Source organism: Pseudonaja textilis, chromosome 3, assembly GCF_049901715.1.
Source record: "Pseudonaja textilis isolate UNSWEBS1 chromosome 3, rPseTex1.2, whole genome shotgun sequence".
NCBI lineage: Eukaryota > Metazoa > Chordata > Lepidosauria > Squamata > Elapidae > Pseudonaja > Pseudonaja textilis.
This window is the reverse complement of record NC_141992.1, coordinates 115,262,184-115,279,795: the sequence shown is the minus strand read 5'-3', so window position 1 is coordinate 115,279,795 and position 17,612 is coordinate 115,262,184. Positions and strand designations below refer to the sequence as shown.

Below are 17,612 nucleotides of genomic sequence, written 5' to 3'. Positions count from 1 at the left end.
GCTTTTATGCTATCTTGTTTTAATGCTCTTTCCTCTGTACCATTGACAACTGGTATCAGAACATACATCTCAGGCACCTCAGGTGAGGTGGAGAAGATGAACCCTGATGTTCTATGCTATAATTATACCCCCTTTAAGGAAAATCTGTTTCTTCTCTCTTGCCAGACCAAACTTTGGGGCATCTCTAGCAGTATTGCAAAGCTTTGCTCCATCATTTCCCTCCCATTTTACCAGCTGGTTAGTTTAATGCAATGCTCCCATTTCTTGGTTTATGATTTATTTTAGCTTTTCTTTACATTTGCGTTCTAGGATATATTCAGCTTGTTTTTATTCTGTGCATGCATCTGACTGACTCGTTGGTCTTTCTACCACAACAATAAATGATTCTTCCAAGCCAACATGTGCAGTACATATATAACAAAATGAAACAACTTCTGTTAGCTTTTACTTTCTTATCATGGATTTTACAGTATGTCTGTTGTCTGTCAATGAAGAAAATAGCACTTCCATTCCTTATTAGGGTGACCAGGTGGTCTGGGAACCTCTCCACCCCGCTGAGAGAGAATATATCCTGTGAGGAAGAGCAAAAGCCCTTTGCTGTGGCGGTGATGATGTTATCTGGGCCTTCCTTATGCATATTTCTATTGTAACCAGGCACTGAAGGAAAGATAAAGCATTAAGAACTGGTGCCTAACTTATTTTGTTTTTCTTTTCCCTCCCCATCTCCTTTTTTTCCTGTGTTGTACTGGTTGTAAGCTAGATGGCAAGCATCCTGTGGTTTTGTTATGTCAATTGTTCTAGGATATTTTCAGGCTGGAGAAAAAGAGACTCAAAGGGCCACAGGTGGTGATCTTGCAATCCTTTTCTAAAATGTCTGACCTTTGCTAAGAAAATCAATAGTGCACAATCTGTGCATTAATGTCCTCAGTGCCTCCAAGATTTTCCTTGTATTTCATGTGACACATTGTTCAGATGGTGTTAACCACTATAACTGAGGACTCTTGACAGAAAAGTTTGAACCACAGAGTCAACTGTATGATATTTACCAGTATTTCTACCATGAATAGAACAGGGAGGATTAAAACCTCTCAGCTGTATTTTCCCCCTCCTCTCTCTTTTCATAAGATGACTAATAGCAACTGTGAGCTTGTGGTAATAAATGAATGTAACATTGGAAAAGGTTATTAAAACAACATTAATAAAAACCTTCAAAGCCAGTGGAAAGTACCTTTTAAGCATTCCATAATCTTTGGGTAGACTTATCAGAGTTTAAATGGGAAGGAAACCACATCCATAGGATTGTTCTATTTATAGGGAGGGGTGTACATATTTGTGTGCTTACTTTTTGCCATATTTGTTACCACAATAGGGACTGCTTATATAATGGTGTAAGCACTCTCCAAATTTGAACTAACTATATAATATACTGAGGTACTCTAGATAATAGAAGGAGAAGAAGCTATGTAAGAAATCAGAAGGCAATGGAACTTATTTATCCCAATTAAAATTAATATGAATTACTAGAATGAATAACAACCTCTCACAGGTTTGTTGGACAGAAAATAGGAAGCCAATTAAAATGAATGGCAATTGTCAGAAGCAACAGTTGTCTTTTCCATCGTTGAATTACCCTTGCTAAACTTTTCCTCTTTTTCACTTTCTCTCCCTTTTCTGATGAAGCTGGAATGACGGGAACTTCAAAATAGGGATGGTGGTAACATCACTTTTTGGGAAGGGGAGCTAGATCTCCAATCCCTGGTGCAGTATCACAGAATAAGCAGTCTAAGACACCACCCCCATGAAAGTGATTTAAAAGACTGATAATATCACTTGATGATGGTGAATACAGGTAGTCATAAGGCACAAGGTCATGTGGTCACATTGAATTATGACTTGTATTCCAGCAGTCCCAATTGCTGTTATTAGGTCTAATGGAATGTGTGAATGACTTTGTGGGTGGGGGAAGAGGGGAAGAGATGCTCCCTAGGAAACAATCAAGCAGGAGCCCCCAACTATCAATCTGATCAGTTTCTATTCATGGAATCAGTAGAGAAAGGGGAAGCATCTTATCCTTCACTTCAGACATACAATATTTGGACAGTAAAATCTCTTATGTGTAGAAACTCCTAGGCAAGTCAATATCATGTACTATGGGCACATTGGGTAGATACATAGCACAATGAATGGTTAAGTCTATTTCCTTACCAGTGATTTATAATGTTACACAACCATGCCAATATATCAGTAATGAAGACACAGCTTAGATTGCCAGCCTAGTGGGTGGGTAATTCTGTAATAATTATACATCAATAGTGAGGAAACAGCTTTTATCCACTCATTGTTTTGGGGGCAGAGGTTATGATGATAATGTTCATTTAATGTTTGCTTTGGAATGATGGCTTCAATATAGCCATTTGAATTCCACCTGTTCCTCAGGTTCAATCGGGTGGCTGAAAAATAAAATATGATCAACTTGAAATAGAATCTTTTCATGAATTGATGTTAATCTTAAGTCTGATGAGTCTCATGTAACATTCTTTAAGACTCAGACATCCAAAAGAATGTATCTGAAAAGATGGATGTCAAATTGAAGGATCAACAACTCATAGGTGATTGTTATGACTCCCCTTCAAAATTCAAATGAACAAAACAGAAAGCAGCCGTTTCACAATTAAATCAAACGGAAAGAAGTCTTACAAGATAACGGCTGGCAGAAACCTCAATCCACAGCATAAATCTTTACTCTGTCCAGCAAACCAGTCCTGGCAATAAATCTCCAGTCTCAGAGCTTCTTGCTGTAACGTCCTCACTCAAATAGTCATTTTGTTCCTGGCAACATGTACCAGCCCAGCTGTGTCCTTTTATACTCATTGAGGCAATGTGCTAATTTACTGACTTGCTCTCCTCATTCGCTCCAGCTGATTTTGCCTTCTCAACCGTCTTCTGTTTTTTACATTTAACCACAAATTTTCCAAGTTCTCATCTCCACTAGAAGACTCTCTCAAAACTTCCCTGTCAGCCATTCCCGGCTGTTGATCAGATAAGGAACCAGAGGAGGTCAAAGGTCCTGACAATTCTAATACATCAGGTCTGTCGTCCTTTGTCACGTCCATCTCCTCATCCTGGTTACCAGTCCAATCACTGAGCCATGCCGGCTCATATTTTTCTGCCATGACCTCCTCACTTGAACTCATATCAGTCACAGGAGCTGAATCCAAGCCTGGAGCCACAACAGGTGATGGTCTCATAAGCTATTGAAATTCTTTTAGAACAATATTTTAAGATATATAAATAGACTTACAGGGAAATCTCTTAAAGTTGTGCATATCGTGTTGAATTACATTCAGAAAATGCAGAATTCAACTGTTCTTGAGAAGCTTAGCTATATTGGGAGTGGGAAATTGCCAAAGGAATTATTATTCAGAAATTGGAATTTTTTTTCCTGATAATAAAAATTGGATTCAGGATATGTATTATTTATACATTTTCAAAAAGGCGATCTTTCTGCTAATCATAAAATAATGCAATATGCTTCCCTCATATAGATTTCATGATATTTTACTTCAGCAGAACCCTTTTCTCTTTTAGATCTGAAATTTTCACATATTGTTTTATATATGATATATATATATGTGATATGCTTATATTGTTTATAATTTTCTTTTTCTCTCCCCTTTTTTTCTTTGTTATTCATCTTATATTAAATTTTCTTTTCTACTTTTGTTTATAGTTTTGTTCCCTTTTTTTGTAGCTAGTTGGTGGGTTTTTTTGTTTTGTTTGTTACTCAGTCATTCCAAAGACATTTACATGCAACCTCTCAGGGTAACTTCTTGATCCCTTACGTCTATAGCTATGGTTATACATGCCATACTAGGCATCGTGTAATTATACTAGTATAATTAGGTAAATAAATATTTAAAATTTGTGAACCAAGCTGTCTCTTTCTTTTTTTCTAGTGTAACTGTGTTATGAACTTGATCTGAACTCAATTCATATTTCTTACACAATAATACATCCATAAGGTTAATGGATTTTTACTGGACAGGATTTCCACTCTTACCTGGTCTGCCCTTGGAAGCTTTATTAGTTTTGTATTATTACCCACTCTTCTTCATTATATAGTCATCATATCTAAGGTTAGCATGCATGATTATCCACAAATCTATATAAGAATTCATAGATTTCAGTCCAAACCTATTTGCTTTAAGTCTACAATTCTACTTATTGTATCATACTAATTCTGTATCTATCAATTTTTCTTTACAATGGACACAGGATACTTAGAGGATGGGCTATTGTAATGCAAAGCTTACAAAAAAAACGTGCTCTGCAAATTGATCTAACTCATACATTTTACAATGGGAACTCTCTCAAGACGCTCAAATCACTGTTTTTCCTGTATAATAACAGCTGCAAAGAAATTTTTCCTCTTGAATGAGAATAGAAACACATTCTTCTACCTTATACAAAATGTAGTATCAGAACATGGAGAAGAACCTCAGTTCAAATCCTGAGAAAGAATCTTACCATCAAACCTACTCCCAACCTGGCAAGGCAATGATGAAATAATAGGATCCAAAGTCAAACTCTGTAGGTTCCATTTTAATTTCCTTAGAATGGAAACAAGAGGATGGAAAAATGATTCTTATATCTGAAAACTCTCTAAATGTTACTCTTTATATATTGCCGATAGTAGAATGCTTGGATTGCAAACATCTTGATTCAAAACTTCTCTTAACTATATATTCTAACGTGTGAAACTCAGCCTGGTGCTCCCTTCACCCAACTCTATCTCACAAGAAAAGAATGGGGGTTAGAGGCAGGAGTATCCCTAAGGTGTGGTAAAAATAGATCAAGAATGGTGGTTGCAATTGTGCAACCAAAGTTCCATCCATTTTTCAGATGTGTTTTGATTTTGCCTTTTTAAATCATATCTTATGGGTACTCCTGGGTTGAGAGAAAAATATATAGCTCTGAAGTCCTTGAAAGCAGGATAAACATGCCACAAAAATTAGTTTTTGCATATATACATAATAAAAATGCTAAGGTTCCCTTTTCTTAAGAGTACGTATCCCTGACTTTTTTATGAGTAAGCATAGATAGGATTGGATTGAATGTTAATTAAACCTTTTCATTAGTATACTATACTTAGCGATGACATTTTCCCTCAGAGAAATGAAAATCAGAATTGGATTTGGCAGCTGCAGGTCCCAGATGCTGAGGTAAGAAGTGTATTTGTTACCCCCCACCAAGGAAGTCATCTATTCATGTGAATCCACTGAGTGGCTGGCTTTTTCTTCAGCGTCCTTTGTGGGTGTGTCTGTATATACCCACAAGCAAAACACCTGCAGGGTCAAGTTGCTTGCAGAGGGTCTTAGCCTTTTAGTATTGTTCTATCAGCTGCAACACTTTTCAAGGTGACTTTGGCTAGAAAGCACAATTCTTGATATTTGTCATCTGGAAAGAAATTGCATGTCTTTTGCTGGCTAGAAAAAAAAGTTCCTTTGGAAATAATGCTCCATTGGAAACAAAATGAATTTTGCTGCTGATGTTAATGAAATTGAGGTTACTCGGAATGGATTTTAAACATAGCAATTGTAACCCATGTTAATGGTTTAACTGAACATCGTTTAAAAATCCACGCTTCTAATAAACAATCTACCCTGGTATTGTAGCTTAGTCCAATGCTTAAATGAAAACCACTCTTTCACTGGATAAGTTTCCACATCTCTCCCAAAATAAATCCCCTCATGTTTATGCCCAGACAGCAATAGCACTTAACAATAGCACTTAGACTTACATACCACTTTACAGTGCTTTACAGCCCTCTCTAAGCGGTTTACAGAGTCAGCCTATTGCCCCCAACAATCTGGGTCCTAATTTTACCCACTTCGGAAGGATGGAAGGCTGAGTCAATCCTGAGTGTGGTGGGATTTGAACTGATAAGTTGCAGCAGCTGGCAGTCAGCAGAAGTAGCCTGCAATACTGCAATCTAACAGATGCGCCACTGCAGCTCACTGCAGATAACCAGATATAAATTTGCATCCTTATCTTCCTGAAATGCAAAAAATTACTAGTAGGGACGAATGGAATTTTCCTGAGAAAACCTGAGAAGAACTTCCAAATTCACTGACTTACTTTATTTGTTTCAGCAAAAATCTGCTTAGAATCTATGGATATGAATAGCCCCTTCCAAGCAATGTCATTCATATACAAACTTCTTTCAGTTTATGGAAGTCTTGTTGTACATCCATAAACATACCTGTAATATCACTGCAATTTACTGTATATTTTTATGGCTAGCTTACCTAATATTGTATAATTTTAAAAGTAATTTATTTTGCAACTATCACGAAAGATTTTAAGTGCCAACCTGAGAATTAGTCTGTGCTTTTAGGCTTCTTCATTCTTAATTAAACATGTTAACAAAATCTAGAAAAAAAATAAATGAAACTACTCACAAGGAAATTATACTAAGAAGCTAAGCTCATTTATAATTATTGTATTTCAATTAGGCTGCACTGAGGCTGAAAAAAGAGATAGTTAAAATAGAACAACTTTTATTAGTTACTTCCATAAATATTTCCAAGGTTCCTGTATATAAACTTCAAGTATGAATGATAATATTGTAAAATGAGTACTGTTCTTTATTGCAATTACAGTAGTTCATATGTAACTCTATGGGGCTAATTATATTATACGCAAATTCTAACTAATTTATTTTTTAAAAAATGAAGAAGCTACAACAGGGGGAAAAAACATGGTGGGCAAAATATTCAGTAAAACAGCCCACTTTATTCTGATTTTATTTTCTCTAAGTGGCTCTTATAAAAACCGAGGTCCCTAAAATACAAAAAGAAGTATATGCCCTACATATTAAGTATATAGGAAGAAACAGCCATTTTAAGATATATTTGTACCTATTCATGTAAATTATATTATTCTTAAATAGGGATGGATGGAGGATATAAAGTCAATCCATTTTACTTTCTGTTTCAGACTTTTACATCGATTGATTTTTGCTCCAAATTTTAATAAACAATCCTAATGTAAATTGCAGTCCATTTAGGCCTGATGATGGAGGGGGTATTAATTTTTTTAAATGTTTGTGATAGACAGAATTTTTGGTTTAACATTCTTAGCCCAGAAGTATGTTCCAGCTTAAATCCTTTCCTCTTCGGCCCCTCTGCCTCTTTGTTAGATTCACACACTTTGCCTTTGCAGTTGCTGTAGCCTGAAGCTGTTGACCTTTAGCCCCACCAGATAATCGAGGAATAACATTTGTGTTACAGTTTAACATGACCTCTGCCTTTACAGCTCTTTTTAGATTACCTTCCAAAAATGGCTGCTGACACCCATGGTGAGTCAGGAGGTAGAAGGGAGGGGAAGGGGCAGTGAGCAAACGGGGAGCAAAAAAAGAAGACGAAGAAGCTTATTATTGTAGCCATGCAGTCAATGTCACAAGGAGCTGTTCTGCCCTTTTCAGCTGTGGGTGTGAGTCTTAAGGAAGAGGTATTAAAAAGAGGACTACAACTATGATGTGAACGGCACACAGGTTATGTGGGAAGCAAAGGTTAATGGATTGACTGTTACCTGGGTATGAAGCTTAATGCTGGTCTATACACAAGAGGATTGCTTCTGTGCTGCATTCTTTTCAAAGAAACTAAATTAAAGAGCTAATTTATTCTAGTATATCACCCTGTGTGAGTTCATGTATGTATGTGTGTGAGAGAGGGGGGGATGGGACGGAGGTGGGTGGGTGAGAAGAAAATGTGAATGAGTTGGTCATTTTCGTTCAAAATAAGTGGGATTATTTTTCAATTCCTTTTAGAGTCACAACAGATCTTCTCTGGGAGGTGGGTGTAGTGAGATTAATTTAAATATTCAGAATGAGATTGTATTCCATTTATTGCAGCAAATCTAGCTAGTTTTAGTAGGTCAGTAATATCCAAATGAGTAATAGCTGAGGCACGTGGTTTTCTGAAGCCTGCTTAGAATTTTTCAGCATTTTAGGGTGCATTACAATAGGAATGAAAGGTGACATCAGCACTTCAAATATTTCTGTACCACCAGGAAGAAAGGAAGGAAGGAAGGAAGGAAGGAAGGAAGGAAGGAAGGAAGGAAGGAAAAGAGGAAGGAAAGAAGTGAAACATGCAGAAATGTGGTCTTCTCCACATAGTGGAATATTTTAATTTCCTCTGAATTTTTTTTATTATTTCATCTATTTATGTCTCAAGGCACATCGGTATGATTACTGCAAATAGTTTGGAATTAGTGTAATGGTCTTCAGCTATTGTGATGATAATAAGTGAAATGCCTAGATTTAATGCTTCGTAAATTTCTATTCCCCACACATGAATTATTTAAGCATATGCTTTAATTCCATGGACGGAGACAAGAAATGAAGAAGATGTAAAATACTGCACTCTGAAAGGGAAAGGTGAGAAGGAAGAAGTAACATGCCAAAAGGAAAATTCCACATATACAAGTTCATGTATCAGTATGACATGTTGTTCAGCATCCTTACTTGCTGGGGAGGATAAGATATCTAATTTTAATGGTTCCTAAAGCAAAATGGTAGGCAGAGAAAAATCCAAATCTTATTCAAGGCCAATAATTTCCTTCTGGGAAAACATGTTGTAGTACTCAATATCTTTCAGTTTAGTTTGGGCAGTAGAAAAAATTAAACTGTATTCTCCTTCTTCATGAACAAGTATTTCTTTTGATGATCTCAGAGACGGCTTTAAATGGCATAGCAGGGCTAACAAGGGCAAAGGAAATTTCAGAGCTCAAAGCATAATTTGGTAGGAAGTGATCTAGACTTGCAATTTAACTTCTTCCTCATATGCTCCAAGATTATCTCCTCCATAAATCTTCCTGGTTTTTATTTATGTATATTATTTATGTATATGAAGGCATGAATATCTCAGCCCTGCAAATCCTTCTGTTGTTTATTGTTTTCCATTGTCCATGGGATCAGTTGTACTATTTTGCTCCTCCCATATGTTTTTACCTCTCAGACACAAGAAGAGGGTTTCTGGAAGCTCCAGAGAAAGCATTTCACATAGCAAAACACTGAACGCTTTGTCTGAAACTTGAGATTCTACTTTCAAGTCACAAGTTGTACATCTCACTGTTCTAAAGAAAGACTTGGCATCAAAATGTTGCTTTTTTTGTTTTGCATCTAATTGGCTCCAGCAAATTGGATAAGATTACACACGCGATATATAGACAATCCCCTGGGAAAAGCTTCACTTTAGCCTTTTCCTCCCCCGTCTCTTATACACTCACTTGAAATGGTAGAAGGGTCCCCCCAGCCCAATCAGTGAGAATCCAATGTGAAGTTTATCTCCATATTTTTCTGAAATCTGAAACCAACACTTCCTTTTGAGATTCTCTGGCTGGCTTCCATGTGTCCAGTATTGGCTGGCAAAGTATCTTGGATTGTGTTTATGTAGCAATGCTAAAGGAAAATTCTCTGTATCTTCCTGACAGCTTTCATTTATTGCAGAATAAAAAAGAAATAGGAATGTCCTCTTATCCATGATCCGATAAAATTGGGTTTGAAGCAGTTATCTTTGAAGAAAAGCAAATACTTTTTTCCTGATAGGAAGTCATTATTTATCTTTTCAGGATTTTTTTCTTTAGATCTTTGAGGTTGTTCATATACACGAGCTATGATATTTACACACAATGCATGAGTTGACCTCAAATCATGAGGGTCATATGTGGCCTCAAAACCTGGAAATGTAATGACCAACATTCCAGTATTGATAGAACTAAAAGTGCAGATGAATTTGTCCTTATGGGGTAAGATTCAGGGGAAAGATTTTTTTCCTCCCACAGCAGAAGTAAGAAAAAGATGCTCCTGTTAGCACAAGCCATTATACAATCCTTGACAACATTTTAAGATATGTGGTAATACTCTGACTCTCCTGAAGAAAGTCTTCTATTATCTCCTGAACAGATGTTTACTTGACATTAGTACCCCAGCATTTCTTTTGCATGTGTATTCCTGAATCCAACCTCAAGCTCACCCAACCTCTTGTCCTACATTTGTTTTCTTTACCCCTTGCAAATGCTATTCTCTAAGAAAGGACATTTGGGAAGGCATGCTTTTGTTTAGAATTCAAACTGGAAATTTATTATGTGTACTTTATCACGCTAATGTCCCTTGCAGCTTTTTAGTCTCTTCACATCCCTGTCATGAAGAAAGAAAATGTAAATAACGATGGTTTCCTTTGGCCTGAGAAAGAATATTAGAATAGTTACTTTTTTCCTCTTCTTTTTTGAGTTCAATAAACATATCAAAGCCTTCTCTTTCAGTTGCATATATTTATTTGAAGGCACTTAGAAGCTGACTTTTATGAGATTGTTTAGCCAGTGATTATTTTTGTTGAGAAATGCTTCCACCATCCCTCTCATTCATCCAACTGGTAAGATATTTCCGTTTGTCAGAAAGCCTCCGTTTCTGATAAATGACAGAAGACTGACTGCTACACTTTATTAAAAAGTAATAACAATTTTTGTACGTACCCTTCACATTGTAAGGGGGAACTATGAATCAAAGGACACCGCCTGTCTGGGCCAGATAAATGGATCGTTTACCAGCTGAGGAGTTATTTAGGACTAGCTATTAATTTAAATCACATTTATCTTCCCTGAATAGGGGAGGTTGCTGTGATAGGGCTCTGAATGACCAATGGTGCGACTAAGTGCACATTATTTATTACTACCGCCTGCAAAGCACAGCACAGTGCTCTTTTTTAAAAAAAACACCACTGTGTCAATTACCATGGTTAATCTAGTCAGGCTAGTAACAACTTTCTCCATAACACAAGCAATTGTTACCCTCGTATTTCTCTCCTTCGAGAAATTTAGAATTTTTTTCAGATGCAAGAGGGCAATGGCTGTGTTTCAAGCATGATGTGCATTCTTTCTAAAATCATGAGAAAGAAATCACTCAGCAAATTTTATTTCTAATCCATACCACTATCTTTCTAGGCAATATATTCCTTGATTGATATTAAAATGAGGAGTTTAATGGATGAGTCCATGAAGCTTCATGTGTTAAAGATAGATTTAATAAATAGCAATTTTTTAACTAGTTCCAAAAGAAGTAAATGCCACTGATTTAAAGGAACATACTACTAAAGTCAATATGATTATGAATGAACTCTTAAGTTCTAGTGAACCTCATTGATTTGGGGAACTTTCTTCCAAAAATAAGAGGATTGGCCTGCAAAATTGAAATCCACAGAAACTAATCGTATAAGCTTGCATGTTGGGATTTTTCATAAATCCAAGAAGATAAAGCTATTTTAAGTAGTAGATTTTGTTAAAATTCACTATTTTAAGAGATATGATCTATGATCATGTTATAGATAATGGGCATATTTGAATAGCTTGCTTTTAGATCAGAATAGGAATGCAAATGGGATGCTATCAATGGTGCCTTGAATTCCTGAATAGACACTGATGAATAATAATTAATCCCAACATGATTAAAGCAAACCAGCTGGAAATGACTATCTTTAGAGAATTTAAAGGCATTATGATCACTTCATAAAAATAATGAAACAATAAGTTATTTACACAAGTTCATACTTAAAAGTTTCCTATCATCTTGTATCATTAATCTCTAGAGGCTTCCTATTAAATAAGCGTTGGTGATTCTAAGGTTCATACTCTGCTGTCTCCCTTTCTTCTCTGCTGTGGCTATGTGAAAGAGACTGGAATTTTCCATTTCTATTGTAATGCACTTTAATATGTTTTCAGAACCCCAGATTTGTGCTAATCATAAACATGGTTGATGGACCAATCATGATCATGCAGAACATAGGGATTCTTAGAAGAAATAAGCTTCCTCTTGGAGTACACCTCAAGTCAAAGATTTATGTATGTATGTATGTATGTATGTATGTATGTATGTATATATGTATGTATGTATATATGTATGTTATGTATGTAATCATCTCTTTGATTACCTGCACTAGCTGTTTTTTTCATCTGCACTGATTCTCTTGCTACACTCCAAAGCAGTTCCCACAACCTACCAGTCCTCCACAGAAATTTCTTCATTATTTATTACAAAGGCAATCTAGTCATGGTATCTCGACAGATGAAGTCAAATGCTTCAAAGGTCACCAAAACATTAAACCAGAAAGAAGGGGTGAATGTGGGGGGTGGGAATTGGATAGCAACAAATAAAAATACATCTTTTTAATTTTGACTGAATTGATTAAATAAGAGTTGAATGGTGTCACAGGTCACTGGGCTTTGAGGCAGAAGGTCAGCTTAATAGAAAAGAGCCTGAGGCCACGGTCAGAGGGTCTGTTCTGAGGCTTGGAACTGAGGCCACCTCATTGTTTCCTTTCCTGTCCTTAACCCATGCAGTCTAAAATGAAGAGATGCTGAAATGAAAGAGAAAATAATCTAAAAGGCTAGAGGGTTTTTGAAAGGCTTCTACTTTTAATTCACGTAACACAATAGTTTTCAGTTTATAAAAAGTAAGTCATTCTTTTACATGAGTGAGAAATAAGGCAGCTGTAACATTAATCTTAGCTACTGTATATTACTGTTAATTAATATTAATCTTAGCTATAGAATGACACCTTTATCCATATTGGGTTATATTAAATAATATATAGATTCTAGAAAAAATAAAATAAAATGTGGTATGTATCTACAAAACTCAGAATTGTGCTGGTAAATTTTTCCCAGCAACACTTTATGGAAGTGAAAGTTGGATTTTGAAGAATCAGACAGAAATAGCATTGACGCTTTTGAACATTTGTGTTGGAAAAGACTCCTCAAAATACTATGGATAACTAGGAAAGCAATCCAACTGATGAGAACAGATCAATGTAAAGACACACACAACAAGCTCAAATTGTTATATATTGGATACTTTATGCAAAAGTAACTTTTCTGTCTATAATCCACTGCATAATGCTACAAAAGATAAAAAGAAAGAGTACAGCCAACAGCAAAAGGAACTGACTGAATTGCAGTAACAATAGCTTCACTGTTGGAAAACCTGAAGTGCCAGGTTGTGAACAGGTTAACCAGGAAAAAGCCTCTTTATTACATCATTAAAAATTAACATTGACTTGATGACATATAATCAATCAATCAAATAAATATATATTCAAGTATTTATCTAGAATATTTTTGATATAAAAAAGGGAGGGAAGCAGGGAGGGAGGGAGGAAGGAAGGAAAGGAAGGAAGGAAGGAAAGGAAGGAAGAAATGGGTTATAAAACTTGGCCATGTTCCAGTTTTACTGATTTTAAGATAGTTTCACAATTAAGTAGGACTACTTTAAAAAAAAATCTGATCTGAAATCATATGTTTTAGGAACAAAGGCTGTGAGTGACACACACTGGAGGATGCAGTACCCCCTTTTCTTTCAGTAGACAATTTTCTATGATAGGTATAAAATCTTTAAAATAAGTTAACTGATCTGAACAATATAATGTAGGTTGACTGCATTTGAAGAGTTTATTACAAACAAATGTATTAGAGTGTTATGCAGGGTAGGGAACACTTTGAGAAAGCAATTCTAACATTTTATGCTCAGGTTATCTATGATAGATTATTTTAAACATTTCATTTTAGTGAGAAATGCTTTAAAGAGAGGGTGTTTTTTTTAAAAAGAGTTTCTGTTTCTGCCACAATTCAACCTACATGCTCCAGGGCATTTTTTCTTATAACTGAAACAATACATCCTAGCAAGAAATTGAAAATATATAAAATATCACCCCATACTTATTCTTTGCTTTAGTGTAAACCAGGTAGTTAGAACAAGGATATTTAGCATTTGAATAATTTCAAAAGAAAGAGGAGGGAGAGAAGAAGGAGATTAAGACTGTAGGGAGTGGAACTGATGCGTGTAAGAATGCAACTAAAGAATAGGGACTAAGAGTGAGTAAAACCCAATAAAAATTTTTTTATAGATACTTGAGTGGCTCTAGTGATGCAAAAACAGGCACTCAACCCTAAATTCCAACTCTTAGTCCAAGTATCTGCCAAGAGAACAAACAAAATACCTGCAACGAAAGCTCAAGGAATGAGATTTAAGTGCAGGGAAAATGCAGCTATGTTTACAAAGAACTGCAAAGCTAAAAGATGGTCATGGATTAATGGTATCTAGTTGCCCAAAATGTTTACACATTTGCCTAAACAGGCTTTTGGTGATACTTGAAGTATTGCTTATATACCTGACACCTGAGGCTTCTCCTTAATCAGTGGTTAGTTGATAGAAAGTAAGTAAAAGATTTGAAGATATATTATTTCTGGCAATGAACTCTTGGTTAATATCAGCAGGAATTTTCAAGATATTTTATTTTATTTGTTGCCTTTGGGATACTTTGAATTCTAGTCCTACCTTAAACACAAAGCCAGCTGGGTGTCCTTGGACATCACTCTCTCTCAGCCCTAGGAAGAAGGTAATGGGAAACCACTTCTGAAAAACCTTGCCAAGAAAATTGCAGAGACTTGTCCAGACAGCAACTGAGAATCATACACAATTGAGAAGGAGAAGCCCATAATTAAGGTGACCAACTGTCCTTTGTTGGGGAGGATAGTCCTCCTTTTGTAAATTCTGTCCTCCCTCAAAAAGTATCCTACGTGTCCTCCTTTTTGATATTTGAAGACTAATCTGTAAATCTCCGTATTTGATCGATGCTGATCTGTTGTGTGTGATGTGACGTATTTGTATTTGACAAATACAGTGCAGCAAGACGCGATTATGAGACGCATGTACTCCACACAGGACAATTGTTTTGAGAGAGTGTGCCGCGCGCAAGAGTGCACCGTGCGCAAGAGTGCACCATGCGCAAGTGGCTTTGGTTTTTTTCTTCAATTTATTTATGCCTTCCTTTTCATTGTAAAAAAGTTGATCATCTTACCATAATGGCCATGTAAATCTGCATTTTGAATCATATGATGATTTTTCACTTCTGGCCTTGCATTACTCCAAATAGCTTGCTCTCAAACAGCCAAATCAAGCCTTCTATTTCTTTTTTTTTTTAATGTTCTAAGCCATTGTCAGGTTTTATCTTTATCCACTTTCTTCTCAATCTTCTGTAGAAATTGAGTATATAATACTTTTCCTTGCCAGCCTTCTGTTTGTTTTTCTTGGCTGTCTGTTACATAATCAGCCAATGTATGCTTTTCTTCTTCAACAATTTGTTTGACTTCTGCCTCCATTTCTGTGGGACAGGTGTAATCTATCAATATCACTACAGGGATAGAATGCATAGTGAGTGGTCATCTGTTTATTTGTTTTTTGGTCCAAACAGTCCAGGTTAGCTTCTGTCCAGTTAAGAATTCCAGAAGTGTATTGTATGGTCCACATATTGATGTCTTTGATGATATTTCCACTACTGAAATGTATAGTTAGCAATTTTCTCACTCTTTGATTTCTCACCCAGATATTCATAGGCTTCCTCCTAATGGTTTAGACATTCAGCATTTCAACTCCATTATTGTTTGAGATTTTAGCCCAATTCATGGCCAAATTCCATTGCTATATCTGTGCTAAAAGAATTGTGTATATCAATGACTGGATTTGGATTTCTGATTTTCCATAAAACTTCAATTCATTACTCCTATTATTATTGGTTGTATTGGGTTTCTAAAAAAAGTTAAGACAGGTCATAAACCTATAAATGCTTATCTGGAAATTATCTTCCCAGGAGAGTTGTACTGTCAGTATTCCTTCTTTCCCCAGAGTTTCATCTTGTGTCTTTCAAAATATTATCAAATGTTCTTTTCCTAGATAAGAAATATTGTAGTCCTGCCTTGATAAGGAATCTTGAACATTCAGCAGGACAATTCCCATGTAAGCATGTGATCTCTAATTCAAAGTCTTTGTCAGTTCACTAAGGGACATGATAAAGCTATGGCTAATATTGCAGATACATCCAACATAAAAAAACTAAAATAAACAAACATTTTAAGAAAAATATCTGACAGCTTGAATGGAATCCAAGACCTCTCCATTTACATTTATGCTGAGATTTTTTGTTAGTGAAAAATCTGAGGCTTTTGAAGGATGCCAGAAGACTGAAGACAGAAATCAGTGCTGCTATCCAAGAAAAATATTTCTCTCTTCTGAAATGAGTAAGGGTAATCCAATGAAAACAAGCCTCTAATTTATAAGTCACACATCACTTTTCTATTATTCAGAGCATTTGTTTAGTAATTAGCCACATTTCAGCCAAATTTAATTTATTTGACTCAGTGTTTAATTCAGAATGAAATAAATGGATGTCTGCTCATTTCTTCCACTTTTACAGTGCTCTGTTGTTTGGGCAAAATGATATTGCAAAAATCACATTTTAAAACAAGGTGATTTTATGGGAGTGTGTGTGTGGTTGTTGTTTTTTTTAGACAAGTAGCATTCTTTAAGAAAAATAAGACACTTACTAATGACTATGACTCTGTCTTTAGAAAACAATTTGTGTAGGATAAGCTTGCACAACTTGCTAGCTTCCAAACAGTTGGCAGACCAACCAGCAACCACATGTAGCCAGGCAGATGTTTGAGTGACTTTGTGTTCTTGCAATACTCAACAGATTGCAACAAGTTTATCAAGACCTTGGTGGGCTGCTGTACTTAAATGGTATATTGTTTTCTACTTGGTGGTCAAAAGTTGCACAGGCCTGTCTTAGTACATATCTCAGAATAATGGACAGCTGTCTGGTGCCAATTGCATATCTCTTAAAAAATTGTTTATGTGTACAAAATGAACATTAGGAAAAAGTTATTAGTGCATTTGTGATTTGTTTGGACTCTGAGTGCATAAAACCTTTTTAGAAACCACCAAACCACCCATTTTATTTCATTTCAATCTCTTATTGGGTTTGTTTTCCTTTCTTGTGTGGTTGACTTTATGAAATATCCAAGACTTTTTGAAATAATGTTTAAAATAAACCTATGTAAACAATGGGGCCTACATATGGAGTTGGGAACTAGGATTTAAATTCAGACTTCTTTTGCTTTAGAAATACTTCTAGCCATCAAACAATAATGAGTTTGGTTGGTGCATTTAAGAAAAGAACTTTAGCAAATACTAGAATCTTACCAAAGAAACCTTAAAAAGGAATTATTTGAATGTAGAAATAGAAAAGTCTCTTGCTGTTTTACTCATTGTCATTTGAATCAGATGCTTTAGTTCATACTGCTTTAAATCAATGCCTTTTGGCTATGTTAGATTTCAATTCCCATAATCCCTAGCAAGCAAGGTTAAAATTGGTCTTTTTACTCAATCAGCTCTGACCAGGGGTGGGATTCTACCAGTTCACACCTATTCGCTAGAACTGGTTGTTAACATTCTAAGCAGTTCGGAGAATCGGTTGTTAGAAGAAATTAATGACTTAATCCTGTAACGAAGGCAGGAAGGAAACATTCTGGTGTTGCTTACAGAAACTGCCTCTGCATTAACCCTTATTACATTTTGGCAGGACTGGACTTCCTGGCTCAGGAACTTCTCTGGAGTTTTTTTTTTCCTCCTTTGCTGGTACTTTGCTTGTGACCATTCAAAGTTACAATGGCACTGAAAAAAGTGACTTATAACCATTTTTCACACTTATGACTGTTGCAGC

General features: G+C 35.8%; 2 long non-coding RNA genes across 3 annotated transcripts in view; one reads left to right on the top strand and one right to left on the bottom strand.

Moving 5' to 3' along the window:
- LOC148126300 (uncharacterized) overlaps window positions 1–14,661 on the bottom strand; it is a 73,723-nt gene extending 59,062 nt beyond the window's left edge. The window contains exon 1 of the long non-coding RNA XR_015743077.1: window positions 14,390–14,661. This is a non-coding gene — a long non-coding RNA (uncharacterized LOC148126300). The remainder of the gene's footprint in view (window positions 1–14,389) is intronic.
- The window catches only part of LOC148126299 (uncharacterized), a 49,690-nt gene continuing 39,487 nt past the window's right edge, over window positions 7,410–17,612 (top strand). For both annotated transcript variants that reach the window (XR_015743076.1, XR_015743075.1), the window contains exon 1: window positions 7,410–7,597. This is a non-coding gene — a long non-coding RNA (uncharacterized LOC148126299). The remainder of the gene's footprint in view (window positions 7,598–17,612) is intronic.